Source organism: Pinus tabuliformis, chromosome 7 (assembly GCF_031772625.1).
Source record: "Pinus tabuliformis cultivar Carrire ecotype Pingquan chromosome 7, CPIR1, whole genome shotgun sequence".
Taxonomy (NCBI): domain Eukaryota; kingdom Viridiplantae; phylum Streptophyta; class Pinopsida; order Pinales; family Pinaceae; genus Pinus; species Pinus tabuliformis.
In genome coordinates, this window is record NC_142293.1 from 1586324432 (window position 1) to 1586343464 (window position 19033).

Below are 19033 nucleotides of genomic sequence, written 5' to 3' on the forward strand. Positions count from 1 at the left end.
CTTTTTCTTCTTGATATGTCCTTCTATCTTGAGAGTTTGAGGAGTGGTAATTCTTGCCAATGCTTTGAGGGGCCTAACATTGTATTTGTGGAAAATTCAAGGCCATGCAAATTTCCAAAAAATGGTGCCTGAAAAACCATTGTTTTCAATTCTGATAGGCGTGATATTTGGAGTAGCCCATAAATTACCTAGCAGGAAATTCCCACTCAGTTCATTTTTTTACAGGTTACTTCTTACAAGGTTGTGGCATTTCCCATAGGTGTTCATTATTGGGCATGAGAAATGATTACCATTGAAGCTCCGGTTCTGAAGGCTACCGCATGGTACAGATTAGCAGGAATTTAACCATGGATTTCATTCTCTGATATTTCAAAGGACGTGAAGATAGCGTTGAAGGTGCTGAGATCATTAGGAAGAGTCCTATCGAGGGAATTTTCAAACAAGGACAGGTAGACAAGTTTTTTCAGTTTGACAACACCTGGTGGTACTTGACCTATCAACCATCTTAGGCAGTCTAATATCAAATGAAATAAATTAATATTTTCTTGAAGTATATAAAATTTTCTCAAGTGAATATAGAGCGACTTTGCACATTTGTGTGGTTTTCTTTCAATCTAAGCTATTGAATTCTTTGGATCAAAGCTTATTTGCATTTTTAGCATACACATGAACTTCACAGACACACATATAAAGGCATAGATGAGTAACCTGTTGATTTCGAAAACAAATTCTTTAGAATTGTGAGGTTCGATGAAGTTGGATGTTCTTCAGCTTCAATGATTTTCTTGAAATAGCAGCAGGCGATAGAAAATTTTCCTGAAACAACAGTAGGCAATAATGCACCCCACCTCTATTCAATATATATTCATATAATCACACACTACAGGGAAAGGGAAAATTGAATGACTAAAATTAAACAAAGGTCATGCTTCCATTCCTATTTAATGCAATTTAATACAGACATAGACAGGTTGGGAGCTTGGAAATAAATGAATTGAGGTGATGAGGCCGATGATCATGGGCATGAGACTGCGCAAGAATGGGTGATCATTTCAGATACAAGGGACTGACACAAGAAAAATGGATGACCTAGTTGTGGCACAAAACCTAACAAGATAACAACATTTTAAATGGGCATGGAGTAAGTACCAGGATCAGGCCATGGGCTATAAATGGACATGGAGCAAGTACATTTTGGAGCAAGGGAGCTTCTCATTCATTAGGTGAAAACATGGTAAGCACTTTGGCTTTTGAACTCTTAAATTATCACTGGCACTCTATGACTGGATATACAGATTATAGCTCAATAGGTTGCGAAAATGAAGGATCTTCGTGCCTACATATAGATATACATTCTCACTAGTACTCTGTGCAAGCGACATTTTTTTATCACTCAAACAAACACTAAGAGATTGTAATTGGGATTCCACGCAACACTATTCATGGCTGCTCGACAAGATATTTGATGTACAGTCGATCATATCTGAACATCAACAATATCAATAAAAATAGCCTCACTAGCGGGAGATATGTATTGCTCATCATGACTGAAGCTGATTGTCATCACTAGCTGTTGGAGTTTGGTAAATGTTTGAACACATAACATCTCAAAAATATCCCAAAGGCTTACAAGGGCATTTGCACTTCCAACAGCAAAGTACCTTCCTATAGAGGATAGGTTTGAACTTCATATTCCATATAGCAAAAAAATGTGTACAAGCTTGGGTTTGGATCCTCACATTTGATACAAGACTTAAAGTACTGGAAACTTTCATTGTTATGCAATTCTTATTGTCGCCTTCAATGCTTTCTTTAACTTTAAATCTGTCTCTCTCTCAAGGTTCATTGTCTTAAGATAGAAAACAACATCCTCATAGCTTGATGACAATAAGAAAAGGTCAACTAGGGAAAAAGAATCCTTCGCCACCCTCACTACATCTCCTACCATTGTTAACTAAAATTAACAATACAGTCCCCTATGTCAAGGACTCTAACATTTCCCACGTTGTTTCCTAAAATTTGGGGTTATCTCTGACACATTTCCCATTCTCATGTTTCCTAGCAATAAAAACTTGGTCAAACATTGCATCTTCACAACAACTTTATACTTGGGAGGAAAAAAAAAATCCAAATGGAAAGTAATAATATTTTCAGCCATACTAGTATAGGAAAATGTTGAAGACTCTTGTGTTAATCAATTGTTCAAAGAAAGCTCACATATCTTGCTTTCCATTTTGAAGTGTAGATTACTTGTATCATGTCATATGATAATCCAACTTAAATTAGATCATCAATAACAGTGGTAATAATATAAGAGTCAGTACAAATGGAATGGGTAAACTCTACAATACATCCATACAAACAACATAACCAAATCTTAACTTCATGCAAAGCATAATAAACACATTATTCCTACGGATTTAACATTCAAAATGGGTAAAACCACATGCTTAGTTCCAAGTTGAATCTTTTAGAACAAAAGCATTGCCTTACTCCTACATATCATATCGAGTTATGAGATGGTTTAAATATTTGTCAAAATAATAGACTAGAGGTGAATACCCCATGAGCCATACAAAGATGTTGTGATGGGCACACACTAACAATGAAAAGTGGTTCACCTCGAAGTTTTTGGTCAACAAACGAGCAACAAAAATTGAACTATAGCTCACTAAGGACCCTCTAAATGAGAAAACTTAGGTGCAGAGCATATATTTTGCATGGCGATTTCCCTTTAGAGTTTTCAAATAACCATTAACAAGTATTACTCACATGGAAACAATAATGTAAACCACCTAAGTTACTAATAAACACACCCATAATAGGAATACAAAATTCCTCTGATGTCTTGATTTCCTATTCATAAACATGTTTGAATAGCTACTGTTTTGTTTGATAAGGTCCAAAAAAATTATTTTCACCTTCAAGCTTCTATTTTAGTAGTTTCATTTTTTAAATACAAATGCAATGAGGCACAGAGAAAGATGCAAGAAAAGGGGGTGGAGGGAATAAACTTAAGCAGGCTAAATGCACTAGCCAAGTTCAGACACATATTAGAAAAATAGATAACAAGAACACCTTTTAATGGTACATATTTGGGAATTGTTTGTAACTCATACTTCTCAAGTTCACCTTACATATATCATGCTTGCCCATTCCATTATTAAATGCACACTTAGTGAGTATGGTTCCAACCAAAATGAAGAGGAATGCATTTACTGAGACTTTTAGAGGAGGCAAAGATAGGAGCTACAACCCATAACATGATCCAACACCGAATATTTAAATAAAAACAATGTATGGGTATACTTGAATCCCAACATAGACTACAAGGATCCTAAGAGATTGATTATTCATACAAATTTACGATTTCTCATCGATGGTATTTAGTTGGTACCTAGAGAAATCATTCCTGATAAAAAATAAAAATGCCTTTACCATAAGAAGTTGCCATGCTTACCATAAAAGTATGTGATAAAGAATAAACATCATTTCCAACACAATCTTGACAATGCAATAGACATGAAAGCGGGAATTGGATTTGAATGTAAAACCATGAAATCATGCTATGTACACATTTTCAAAAGGCAAATATTCTCGTCTGATATATCATTGACATCATTTTTTCTTTTTAATTTTAATTGAAACAACTTTGAACAAATAGACATCCAAAAACAATTGATTGTATATTGGTTGCTATACATCTCAGTTTTCATCCATATTCCCTACTGATCTCTCCTCAACAACAAGAAAACCACTGCATCATAGTGAATTTTAAGACTAAAATTCCCAAATAAAAAATTATGTGATTATTGCTCTTTATACAAGCCATCTCGACCTTCTATTAGCATATATTTGTAGGCACCAAATAAATCGAATAAATGATGAAGTAAACAACCACTCTAAATACACAAGGAAGGTGGCTACTTTAAAAGAGCGTCATACTAACACTACACAACAATGTTTCAAAAATCCAACTGAAAGGTTGACACAACCTTGACCTTTAAAATTGATACCTATAAATTTGATACTATTGTCCGTACCACTACATGCACTTTGACAATTCTATTATTCAACTCCTTATCTGATCCATAAATCGCATCTTCAGACGACAATGTAAAAGGAAAGTCTAGTTGTATATATTGTAGTACAATATTCCTTCTACCAATTTGAGAATTTAAATCTCTTAGACGCTTTATATTACTGTGGTAGCATCAATGGCAATGCAATAGCAACCCACACTATGAGGGCAACACAAGTATGAACAATATTTCAATAAAACCATTTCTTGTCACCTTATTATAAAAGTTTGTAGACGATGACAGTGCACCACGCAACTTGCTTTGCTGTTCAGAGCCCACCACCACGTAGCTTCCTATTGATAACACACTGCTTATGGACAGTACACAGAGTTCATGCAGCTTGCTTTCCTGTTCACAACCTACCACCACGCAACTTCCCGTTGACAGCACGCTGCCAGTTGACAATACACAGAGTCCATGCAGAAGTTGCATATGGCAAATTACAATTAGGTGGAGGACGAAGAAAATCGAGGCTCGTGATTGGATTTGGTGAACATGGTTTGCCCACCTAAATCCCGCAGTGGAAGATGCTTATGAACATAATTATATAATTTAAATTTATAATTTTAACAAATTTTACGAATTCCTAAGTAAAATTACCATAAAATATAACAAAATCAATCATAATTATTAAACTATCACGAAATTATATATTTTTATTAATTATATAATATTAAATTTATTTATTTTTTAAAATAAAACGAAAATATAGATGATATAAATTATATGTCTTATAGATGATATGGTCATACATTATATAAAATTAAGAAAGTATGTTATTTCCTTTATCCCAAGTTAAATAAGATTTAGGATGATAAATATATATTTTGTATGTCATATTATGATACATATTATGAAAGTTTAAGAAAGTAAGTTCTTTTCTTTATGTTAGTGCAGAATAAGATTTTATAGGTGAGTAGAAATATATAATTAAACTAATTAATTAAAGAAAGTTTATAAGTTTGTTATTCTTGAAAGGTTGAAATCAATATATTTTTTTTATTATCACTTTTATTATAAAATGTCATAATTTTAGATATGGATTTCAAGACTAAGAAGGATTCACCCCTTATTTCAAACACTCTATCCATTGTTACATCATTGTTTACCTACTAAATACATAAAAATTTGATCATATACTCTTTAAACACCAATGTTACTCTTTTTTCTTAGAAAATCACCTCATTCTTCTTCATACTCTTTATTTACTTGGGTACCAAAAAACTAATCATCAATAATAGCACCCTTAATTTTAAATCAATGTGAACAAAACGAATATCACCACTTCATAACAACCCCACCAACTTTGTCATTTTGACACTACACAAATAACTAGAAAACCTCTCAAGTCTTAAATAAAAGCAATATTGTGTTAAAAAAAACAGAAATGTATAGTCCAAATTTTCTTTTAATTCTTTTTCCAAACATTTTTTACCATTCAAAACTCCTCATAATTAGATAATTTGTATCTCTGATTTGAATCATTACCTTTATTAAACTTTTTTATTTATATATATTAATTATTTAATTAATTATCTTATCCTAATACCTCACATTTTTAGAAAAATAATAAATTCCAACAGAGGAGATGGCAGTTTCCTGCATATTCAGGCTGAATTGCAAATATTTCCCACTTCCCGTTAATGCAAAGAGGACTTGAATAAAAAACCGTACATAAAATCCAAGAATATAGACAATACCGTGTCCCCTTTACGAGGCGAGATGCATATTTTTTATGCGAGATTCTCGGTAAATCGAACGGTGTATGATGAACACTGAATATGCTAACTATGCCGAACGTAAAGAGATAATTTTTATGATAGTTAATAAATAATAATTACAATGTTTTATTTCAAATTTAATTATTAGGACTAATAATAATGTTTTAGTTTAAGTTTAATTATTCTGATTAGATTTTTTTTAATGTTTAATATTCAAAGTTTAGTGTTGTTTATGTTGGGTGTGATTTTAGATATTTTTTAAATCAGTATAGATATATTTTTATTTTGTGTTTATTATGTGTTAAAAAATATCATATTTCTTTTTTAGTACAAAATTTCATGAAAAATTTACACATATTTTTTTTATCATATTTAATATATTTTAAGAGAGAAGGTGTTTATTGTAAATATTAAAATTTTATATATTTATTAATATGAAGTTCTAAAATATCATGGTTTATCGTAAACCATCACTATCTTAATTATCTTAATTTATATGATAAGATGGATACATAATTTATACTTATAATTTCTATCTTTTATATAAGATGTCACTTAGTGGGGATTTGAACTTAGGTGGTTAGGATAACAATGTGACTCACTCAACCACTCAAGGTAACCATAATTGACTTTATATATTTATGTATAAAAATATTCTTATTTCTAATGTTATGAAAACTTTCATAATACATATGTTTGACATTGTTTTGATTAGTATTTTTATGATGTTCATAGCTCTTAGAAGAGTCCACTTGCGCACAAACTTTTGGGTTTTCTTCAACCGTCTGTATTTCACTAAAAAATAGCTGTTTTCCCTTGTTTAAGTGCGCTACTGGTCCTAAATAAACTATCTTTATTATGAATGCACCCATAATGTGCATCTACAGAATGTAATTTTATCATTACCATAATGGAAGTATACCACCTTGGTGCTTATGTCTTAAACAAACACCTCGGTCCGTACTTTTTACAAACAACATCGGGACAGACAAAAAACGCTTGGAGACATGGTGTTTTATTTAAATTTACAACATTGGTGTTTATGATTTGCACAAAAGCACCGATGTGCTACTAATATAAAAGGACCAATGTTGTTAATTTGAATAATACAACATGGTTGGAAACAATATTTTGGAGCACTGAGGTGTTGGTTCTATGAAACCAATGGTACTTTAAGAATTACAATGCACCTGGGTTTTAAATGCAAACATTATCGGTGCTTGAAGAGTATAACGTCGTGGTGCTCATTTGTTTTTAATGCCTCGGTGTTGTACTTTTCATAAAAGGGATCGGGCCATGCAAAAAAGTCTTGCCCCATTGGTGCTTTTACGTAAAATAACGCATGAGTGTGTATTTATTTTACAGAGGCACCATGATACCATTGTTTATTATTATAAATATTGTTGCTAAAAAATTTGTATTCGAAGCGATGCACATTAATATACGATATCCTAGTATCCAATCCTTCGGTAAATATAAGGATTAGATATTTAGGTTTGTTGTTTGGATGGGTAGATTTCACAGAGATGCAAAGGTATGCAAGGTTAGGCCATTGCAATGAGAGGGTGTGTTTTAGGGGTGGACAACACAAATTCCCATATCCATGTCCTTGGGACTCTGCCCATTAGGAAGGGACCTTATAGGAATCTATGGATGAGATTAGCCAAACCCAAATGAACTACTTTCAGTCCCAGATTATATCTCGGGCACATCCTCCTCCCCGTCCCAAATGACAGCAATTGGTAATCTCTTCCCTTCATGTCCAACACACTCCATTGGAATCTCTCTAGTCAGAACTCATCAGGCTTCTCCCAAAAATTGCCATCCCAGGAAATAGTCCACATGTTAACATACAACCTTGTGTTGGTAGGAATGTCATAATCAGCAACGTTGTAGGGCTCTGTGGAGAGATGGGGAACATGTTGAAAAGTGTAACTAGGTTCAGCCTTCATAATGACATGTAATTATGACTTTTGTAAATGATGTAATAAAAATATTTTTGTGAGCCTTGCTTTATGGGTTTCATGAGCAAGTGATTTTATTTTAAATGGCTCCCATTGATATCCTTAGGATTTGTCATTAAGCGAAAAGAATTAATGTCATGTACGAAGAGCTCTTCTTGAGTGTATGTAAAATGTATATGAGTCAACCTAGTGTCTATAAATCCCTCCTAAAGACAAGCACAATCCTCCTCTCTTAAAGTCAGCATCCAAACGAAGTAAAGATCAAGTAGGCTTGCATTATAAAGACACATCGGTTCATTGGTTCATGTCGACTTAATAAGATGGAAAAACTACTATAAATGCCCAGCTCGAATCTTTTCATAAGCACAGATGAGAAACTCGGATACCTCTGCAACTTCAATGGGCAATAATAATGAATGAACTTCGAAAATCTGGATCTTTCGATAGAGAAGACAATTTGCAATTCTTATGTATTTTCGATGGGCAATCATAGTGAAAAGATCAATGGCAAATCACATTCAGGTTCTTGTATACCTCTGTGATCTTAGATAGGTGAGAGCAGATGCACATCTCTGTGATCTCGGATGGGTGACAACGAAAAGTAGTTTAGATTATAGTCATTATAGTAATAAAGTGCAGATAGTAATAAGGTGCAGCAAAGAAGGTTAAGGACCATACACAGGGACAGTAATTCGAAACAAGAATTTCTATATCTCAATAAGAATATTACAGGTTGGTCAACGACATAGATACCACAGTGATGATCTTGATATAATCTCTATCCTACAGTAAAGAGGATTCAATGTTAACCTAGGAAGGTGATTACAAGCATATGAAAAGGTCTCGCATAAACACGAAGAAGATCGAAGTGGAAGAGAATCAAAGAAAAGGGCTGACTGTCAAAAGGACTTGTGTCTTTGTCTTGGAGAGGCTACTAATTCAAGGGTTTTGGTCTTGGTATTCGTCAATTGGAATCTCTATAAGAAGAATTTGTGAAATTTTTCCTCTCAACGAGTGAGAGGTTTTGCCCTGGCTCATAACCTACATGTTGTGTCTCTTGTCTATTTATGTTCATGCATTGATTACTGTTTGATGAAGAAGAACACTAAAAATCTAACGTAAATAAGATCTTAATCCAAGTAAGCAAAACAAATTCACAAGAAGTCACTAATGGAGGAGAAATCAACTAACACTAATGCCCTAGATTTATCAACATGGGATTAGAGCTAAGGTGTTGAAGTCAAAGGAAGGGCATCTAATCAAAGAGGCATTCAAGGGCTTCAAGAAAAGGCATCTAAGCAAGTCGAAGGTTATCAAAGTAAAAGATCAAGTTCTACATTGAAGAATCAAACCTTAGATCAAAGAAGTAGCCTCCAACAACAAGAGCTTTTATTTCTATAGTCATCATCAAAAGGCCACAAATACCCTCATCAAGTTAAGGCAAGATAAGCTCGAAAGGACTTTAAAGATAAATATCACATCATCTTGGAGAAAGTTGAAACCCTAGAAACATTTATGATCTACACTACAAGAGAAGTCCAAGTATATTGAAGGTGAGAAGGCATTATCATTATCTTCAAAGCTATAAGGCAAGTTCCCTCTCATTCAAGCATGGTTCCTCTCCTTGCCCTTGAAGGAGATCATCCATTGGAGCAACAAGTACATCTTCTTCAAGCTTTATCAAAATGATCAAGTAAGAATATTTCATCTTCACTTCTCAAGTATTTTTCATTCTTTAATAAATTTGGTAAAATGACTTTGTGGTTGCAAGGCAATCTATAAGTTGGATGGGTCATTAAAGTTCCTTGCATGAAAAAGGAGGATAGACATAGTCCTCTAAGGAGGTGAAGTCAATGAACATATTAAAAGGTCTCCTCTAGATTCATGGAAAGGGATTCTTATGAAATATCCCCTCATATGGAAATATTGGAGACATCAAAGAAATGTATTTGATAAACTCATAAGAATACTCTCTGAAGATGCAGGAAATAATGTCACGTGACTTAGATACGATCTACACCAAAAATAAAGTTATCAAAGGATGAAGGATATCTTCATAAGATCTCATCTACAAGATCTAGGAAAGAAAATAATCATCATTGATCTATAATACACTAACTAATAATCAAGGTAGAAGATATCCATGGGATAATAAAGCTACTTCATTCAACAACTTGTGATTTCTACGCAAGATAGAAGAAGACAAGTTGCAGGAAAAAGTGTTGAAGGTTAAGGACTCAAACATTTGCTAGAAGGAAAGGAAGTTTTAAAAATTATGGTTCTCAGAAGAAAAGAAAATCATAACTAAGATTCAATGCTATGGATGCAAAGACTATGAAAGTTACAAGAAACATTGTCCTTAGCTTAATAAGGACAATAACAAGAAGGATAGAAATGAAGTCCATTTCACCAAAGAAGTGGAGGAGGCTGAAAGAAGAAAGTCCAATGAAGAGAATCATTAGAAGAAAGAGCTCATGACATCACCACAAGAGGCATGAAGGATGTCTAATAGTCAAAGGATATAGCTCTTGGTGATGTCATTGAAAAATCAAAGGAAGAAGTCATCTAGGACAAGTCTCATCATACATCAGTTTAAGAGGGAAACATCTGCTGAGTAATAATATGTGAGATGGAATCCTCATTGAAGGATTCACCAATCTAGAAAAGAAGCAAGTGTTTCATCGGGAACTCCAACTTGTGGATTTCATGGGATGATGCTATGATGACGTAAGAGATGAAGCAGATCAAGGCGTTGAAGATATTTTCAATCAAGGAAGCTACTAAAAGAAGCCTAGATGACCTAAAGGTAAAATGAGGTATGTATGCTTGTATTTAAAATTATAAAGTCATGTTGTATGGTTGCAGGTAACAAGGACTACTAATTCTATTTTGAGAATCATGATCAAAGGAAAGGAATCTCCTCCTATGAAAGAATGTCGGAAAGGCATGAGTCATACTAGATGAAATCAACATAATATGTCCTCATATGAAGTATGAGGTGGTTGACTACAATTGAAGAACTCTCATTAAAAGCTTCTGGAATGAAGTGTGTGAAAAGAGAGGAAGAGATCGTGATAATGTGCAACAAAGGTAGAAGGAATTCAACATCCGAAGTCCAAGAATATTTTACTAGAAGATCTCCGAGAAGAATGTGAAGACTCTGATGGAAGTCGAAAAAAGATAAAGACCATTGACAATGGATATCAGTGGGAGATGTGTCAATCTGCATGCAGGATGTTGATACTTAAAGGAAGATGTCATGGTAAAGGTAATTTTGATTTGAAATGTTCATTAATTATGTTGAAAATAGCAATAAGAAATGCTAAAAATAGCACTGCTATAAATAGTAGTTCATCCAGTGTTGAACATAGCAACATGGAATGAAAAATGGATGTGCTAAAAATAGCATTCTATAAATAGAAATTCGGGATACCTTCCCATTTTAGTTAGTCCCTAAACTAAAATAGTGAAGTAAAATTCGAATTTGATCTTAGTAGTTGTTCGTAAAATAATTAATTAATTCATCTTGAGTTAATTAGTTAAGGAAAATCAAACATGAAGTCTATGTGGGGACATGCAACAATTTCTCCATTAATTGAGGAATTTATCCATCAGTTAAAGAGATAAGGATGAGTTGTAATATTGAGTTGTAATTAGTTGGCTCAGTTAACTGAGTCAAGTCCAATTAGATTAATTCAAACAGTTTGTTGGATTATGTAATATCTCGTTTCAGAGATATTCTCCAAAACCCCAGTAAACATCAACCAAATACGTACAAATGCTATAATAACTGGGAAACTCAAAATGATAAAAATAACAATGGTGCAATATATAATAATATAAATGTGCAATATAAGCAGATACTCAAGAAATGCATAGAGAAATGCTAAGCCATTTTATTATACCGAGCAATAGAATGAGTACAGGAGGTGAACAAAAAGATGGCACCTTGACTTGCACGAGGCAAGTGAAGAAATACACTCAGAATAGCAAAGGAATAGCCTCTCTCAAAACTGCGTGGACGCTGCTGGAGAACTGTCGTGCTACTACTGCTGCTAGAAATCAAATGAGTATTTGGGGCTGTTACCCTCCTCAGAAAATGCTGAAACTCTCGAATCAGACTCTACTCAGGAAACCAAGAAAAACCCAGAAAGCTTTCATGGAATAGCCGACCCCCAAAAATCACCCCCTTGGGGTTCTGCGCAGTGCCTCAATGCTCTGCGCTGCCACTGAATCAAACCCTCCAGAAATCTACTTGAAACCTCTGCCAAACTCTCCAATATGCAAGGGCTAATCCCCTACTCAATCTCCCCGCACAAATCCTACTGCAAACCCTCAATCTAGAACTCCTGCTAGAAAGAACTGTGTCATCCCTCTCAGTGCTGCGCAGTCCTCCAAGGTGCTCAATCCTCCTGCCAAAATGTTGATGAAACTACTGTTAAAATGCTAATGGAAATACCTTGCCCGAGCAGGCACTCGAAGTCCCCCGGGGCTAAGGGTGAGATCTTCGAACGGAGACACTCAATGCACTAAATAGTGTTGCAGACTAGCTAAACAACCAGCATGCTCTAAGTCGAAGTGACTATCACAAATGCTCATAACTAAATGCCAAAATGAGGAAGCTCCTATCTCCTTTATAACCTGTGCCTCTCTCAATCCCAAGGCCCACCTTCTCCAGTGTAATTCCCCTCTTGCCACATGTTCCTTCCCTTCTGCATAGTCCCTCCAAGTGTCTCCGTGGGCTCCATCTCTATGTCCCCTTTTGGCCCAAGTCATAACGCGGTGCTACTAGGAAATGAATTTTATTCTAAGAGTGAGTCATGTCTGCTTTTCCTCACCTTTTTATTCATATATAAATATAGAAGGAAAAAATAAGAAAAATTGAATATTCCAATTAGCCATGGCTAATTAGGAATATTACAGTCTCCCTCGTCAAAATGTTGCTTGTCCTCAAGCAACTGAAGTGATGGATGCTGCAAGATTTTCTCACTCTCCCAAGTGGCATCCTCATTCGACAAATTCTTCCATCTCACCAAGAATTCCTGGACCGTCCTACTCTGTAGCTGCCTCCCCTAGTATCAATAATAGCCTCTGGCTATGGAGCAAGACGGTTCGGGAATTCCCCTAGATGCAGCCACTTCAGCCATGTCCTCTACTGCCCACTAACATAGTTACACAAGTAGCCCTCCAGCCATTTGTTAACTATCTCTATCGGTTCGCCTGTCTGTGGGTGATAACTGGTACTCGGTTTCAACTCCATCCACTACAACAAAACCAGCGATTAGCGTCCCTTTTTACTTCTTTTTTTGCATCTAGAGCCCATTTTTGGTGCTATTTGCATCCATTTATCAAATATGGTGCAAAACTTGACACAAAATTTGCATCAAGTTTTGCACCAAATCTTACACCAAGTTTAGCACCAGGTATTGCAATAGGTTTTGCACCACGTTTTGCACCAAATTTTATGCCAAGTTTTGTGTCATCCTTTACACCAGGTTTTGTTCCAGGTTTTGCATCAAGTTTGGCACCTAATTTTGTTTGACATACTTTTGCATCCTCATTTGCATCCACTTTTTGCACCTACACTTGCATCAACTTTTGCATCGACTTTTGCATCCTTTTTTGCATCCTTTTTTAAATCATTTTTTGCATCCATTTTTTCATCCATTTGTGCATCCCTTTTGCGCCAAGTTTTACATCAAGTTTTGTGTCTAGTTTTGCATACAATTTTGCATCTACTTTTGTTGCATCCACTTTTCCATCTTGTTTGGCATCCATATTTACATCCTCTTTTGCATCTATTATTGTACCCACTATTGCATCTAATATTTTTGTGCCACAATTAGCGCCTAGTTTGGCACCTCCTTTTGCACCCACTTTTGATTATAATTTTGCATCCACGTTTGCATCCTCATTTGCATCTAGGTTTTCATCAACTACTACATCTATTTTTGCATCCCTTTTTGTATCCAATTTTGGACCAGGATTTGCATCGGGTTTTGTGTCTCGTTCTGCATCTACTTTTGCATCGACTTCTATTGCATCCACTTTTGCACACAATTTTGCATCCACTGTTGCACCCATTTTAAATTTCACTTTTTGCATCCATTTTTACATCTTCATTTGCATCATACTTTGATTCTTTTTTTGCATCTATCATTACATCCACTTTTGTTATGCCACAATTTGCACCATGTTTTGCACTCACTGTTGTATCCACGTTTTCTTCCAATTTTGCATCCATGTTCACATCCTCTTTTGCATCAAATATTGCATCTATTTTTGCATCCACTTTTGTGTCAGGTTTATGCATTGGGTTTTGCATCTCGTTTTGTATCTACTTTTGCATCTACTTACATTGTATCCATTTTTTGCATCCAATTTTGTTTTGCCTGTTGCATCAATGTTTGCTTCCACTTTTACATCCATTTTTGCATCTTATTTTGCATATTTTTTGTCTATTATTACATCCACTTTTGTTGCACCATATCTTGCGCCTACCATTGCAACCACATTTTCTTCCACGTTTGCATCCCCTATTGCATCCACTTTTGTTTCATCCATTTTTGCATCTGCTTTTGTGTCCATCGTTGCATCCACATTTGTTTCACCACAATTTGTGCCAAGTTTTACACCTACCATTGGACCCATGTTTGCTTCCACTTTTGCCTTCATGTTTGCATCCAAGTTTGCATTGACAACTGCATCTACTTTTGCATCCACTTTTGTGTCAGGTTTTTCATGTTGTTGTGCATCTACTTATGTTGTATCCACTTTTCATCCAATTTTACTTCTATTGTTGCCCCCATTTCTATGTTCGCTTTTGCATCCCTTTTCCAACACTCATCATATTTTCTGCATTGATGATATTCCTTATGGCATTGACAATTATGAACAATTGATGACAATGTCAATAATATTGACAATGATGAAAATGAAGATGATGGCGATGACATGAATTGTGATTATGATGATAAAGACGATAGTGGTTACAATGACAATGATGATGATGGAAATGATTATGATGATGACGATGCTAATGACGTTGGTGAATCTTCCCAATTTTATATGTTTTCATTGTCATAATCATAAGCATTATCTTTGGTGTCATCATCATCATTTTCATCTAGGTCATCATCAAAAACAATAATGGCATGAATGATGATGATGATTACAACAATGTCGATAGAAATTACATTAATGATGATGATGGGGATGCTAAAAATGACAATGACGATGATAATGGTGGTGATGATGATCATCATCGATCATCTCTCAAAAACAGAGTTGTTATTTCTCTTACGTATATCAATGTGTCCTAAACAACCCTTTTCTAGCACTGATCACATTTTTTGGGTTGATGATATTTCTTACAACATCTACAATTATGAACAATTGCAAACAATGTCCATAATGATGATGATGATGGCATGAATGGTGATTATGATGATAATGTAATGATGGCAATAACAATGACAAGGATGATGGTGATGATGATGACAATGATTATGATAATGAGAATGACCTTACAATCTTATGGATTCGTGAACAATTACTAGTTTCAATACCATCTTCTGGATACGTATTACTATCATACTTTTTAGATTTTCTGTCTCTCTTGAGGTATCTTACTATAATGGTGTTGTCAACACTAGAAAGATATCTTGTTGTAATGGTGGTTCTAATGTTAGCACTAGCAAAGTTTTTGTTAAATTTTGGTTAAAAAAAACCAATTTATGCAATTATTTTGACAATCTATGTAAAAAAGTAAATAACATCCAATTATTTTGACTGTAGTCCCGTTGATTATCATGAATTCACCAGTCTGAAGACCATCTTCTACATACATATTATTATTAAACTTTTTGCATTATATCCCTCTTATATCTTGTTGTAATGGCAGTATTAGCACTAGAAAATATCTTGTTGTAATGGTGATGTTAGTATTAGCACCAAAAAAATCACTAAATTTTGGTAAAAAAAAGTTTATCATTTATTTATTTTTAATTTGGGAAATTTTTGTTTTTATATTTTTTGTTTTTAATTCTATTTTTATGCAGTAATATTTTTTTTGGTTGAATTTTGGTAGTAACTAGTTTTTGGTCTAATCATATGTATTAACCATGTTCTTTATGCTACAAGTCTAATTGTTGGGACAAAATTGCTCTTTCAAATAAGTTGCAAAAAGCATATAAATGGCACACTCCATCCATTGCAAGTCCTAACCTAATACTGCGAGGTTCATCCTTGAATTTTCTTGGCCATTTTTCCTCTATATGTTTCATTGCTTTGGAGTCCATAGGAATTCGCATGAATCCATCTTTACTCCTATTCTTTGCATGCCAATCCATCAATTGTGCAAGAGATTTACAACGAAACATCCGTTGTAGTCTAGGAATAATTGGCATGTGTCGTAAAACCTTATTTGGAACTGTAGAACCTTGTACATCCGTACGATATCTTTTCTCTTTGCAAACAGGGCATTCTTCATTGTCTTTATATTCATCTCTATATAAGATGCAATCATTTTTACATGCATGAATTTGCTTATATTCAATCCCCAACTTGACTAACAATTGACGCGCTTCTCTACAAGTTGATGGCAACACATTATCTTCAGGGAATATTTTATCCTTTAGAGCCCTGCAAGTTTTTTTTTCAAACCTACACGTTAGAAATGTCATTTATAACGTTGTTTATATACCATAATGTAAAATCCACCTCAAATTAAATTAAATGAAGTTAGTACTTATATTCTAATTGAGGACACAAATTGACAGTGCAAAACTAGAAAAATAATTCAAATAATTACTTTAGTAAGGTAATGAAGCTCTTGTCTGACCAACCAAATAATGACTTGATTTCCAATAATATTAATGTGCATGAAATCTTGGATGTTCTACTTGCACCCGATTTGAACACCACTGTCTTTGCTGCTTGCTTAATTGATGCATTGATGTTGATATCATCATAATTATGTTGGCGGTAGTTTCCCTCTATATCAACATCATCATTATTATGCACAGGATCATCACCCTCATCATTGTTTCCATCCCCAAAGAAACTTGTGAGCATTTCGTTCAATCCTTCTTCATGCATTACATTTTCATCGACATCTCTACTCTGAGTAGTGGATGGCATGTCATCAATGTATGCTAATTTCATCAATTCCTCAATTTTTTCACGTGGTAGTGCTCTCTTCAATGCTTCTCTTCTTCTCCTAGTATGGTTTAAAGGATGAATTGGATCATCTCGTTGAATTCTTAATGGTCTAGTTGGATCTTGATCATTAATAGGTGTATCATCAACATCGTTTACCTATAATTAAATGGAACCATTATTTAATGTTAGATAGCAATTACTGTATAGAACATGGATCCATTTCAAAGATATACGCAATAAATTACTCAACAAAACAACATTATACATATATACAATAAATTAAAAATATTATTTTTGAACACATTATTTTAAAAACAAGCCACATTAATTTCATATTCTTAGATTTTCTACCTTAGGAACATCCAAAAACAACAATTGTCTCAAATTATTCATCTATGCATGTAGTATCATCATAACCAACCTCTTGTTCATTATGTTGATTTTCTATTTCATTTACAAACTCCATTGTCATATCCTCTTCCACCCATTTCTTTTTGCGTGATTTAATTGTACGGCGTAGGCCACGTCCATATGCAGGTATTTGTATTGGTCTATCAAAATGATTAAACTCCTCATTTGTTCTGATTCTGTTGCCAACCTAAAATAATTGATACATGCATTATTTTTTCCAAGGTTAGAGATTAGACTATATGATGTACTTATATCGTCCATTAATTTATAACTGAACTTATTTATAACACCCACAAAGTATAACAAGTGTATCAAAGTATTCATTCCATGTATTATCATCATGACTAACCTCTTGTTCATTGCCACCAATTTCTATTGTATTTGTAGACTCAATTGTCATATCTTCTTCCACCCACTTTCTCATGCGATGTGCTTTAACAGTATGGTGTCCACCCTTGTGTGCATATTTTGGTTGTTTTGCAGTAAAAAGGTTCAACTTTGTATTTGTTGAAAACACATTTTCCACCTAAAAGAATCAACGACATGCATTATTTTTTTTCAAGTTTGAATAATAAACTATATAAATTACTAGGTTTAGGAAAACAAGGATCAGGAACTAAATTTCATTTTATTATATTTCATAAATTAATGTAATATTCAAGTACCTGATGCCCTAAATCATGTTGTGTGTCTTCATTGGAAATAAATTAATTTGTTTCCATGGCCTCTCCTAGCACCTGCAATACACAACAATGATAACAATTTTTATTAAAGTCATCTATGGAATTGTTATAGTCTTATTTCTTATTCCATTGTTTCAACCATTCTATTTTTCATGTTAGGTATTTGCATTTTCAATTATGAAATTCTCCACCATTGTTGTGACACTCTTATGATAATGATTGAACCCGAGTTGAAGTCTTAACTTTTCATGCAGATCTACACTTCTGATTATTAGGGTCATATCTATTGAATTTTGGATACTAGTTTTTAACATGGATATCAAGTTGCTTATCTAGTTTGAATGTACATTAGGAACATAGCGTTGTTTGAATCCTATGGAGATTTCAATATTTAGCGAACATTAGATGTTGAACATATTATACTACCATGTCATACATGTGAAGCATATTTAATATATGTTAGATGATCTAAATTACACCTTTGCATTAATATTAAAACACAAATAATATTTTTTTCTTATTGGAAAAAAAAACACTATGGCATTTCCAACCTAAGTCAATAATGACTAAAAGAATTATTGCATAAATAAATAAATCCTAAAATGATGCCTAAGTGATCTATTCCTCCCAAAGAGACAGGAGTAAAGTATAAATGGTACAACTATGGGCACTACAATGTAAACAACACATGTTCAAACCTTTACAGGGGTAGAGCCTTTATGCACTGTGCATGAGGGAAGGTGTTTGATATCTTATAGTTGGTTTCCCTTCATCACCAAAGTGGATTAGGTTATGAGTGGATTGGCAAAGCAACCCTTATTTGTTCCTTTTAGTTTTTGAGAAATCTCAAGTTCAACTAGTGCTAGTAAATGGTTTCAAAGATGTTTGCTAGGGTTTTTCAACAAGGTCACTAGATCCCAATGTAACATAGATACTTCATATTTGTTGAAAAGTAAAACCCCCACATAGCACTGAATAGATCATTAATGACTACCTAGAGAACTTAGACT

At 34.1% G+C, this 19033-nt stretch overlaps 1 pseudogene; it reads right to left on the reverse strand.

Annotated features, from left to right (window-relative positions):
* Positions 1 to 7293: 7293 nt before the first annotated feature.
* LOC149254155 (trimethyltridecatetraene synthase-like) overlaps positions 7294 to 19033 on the reverse strand; it is a 51681-nt pseudogene continuing 39941 nt past the window's right edge.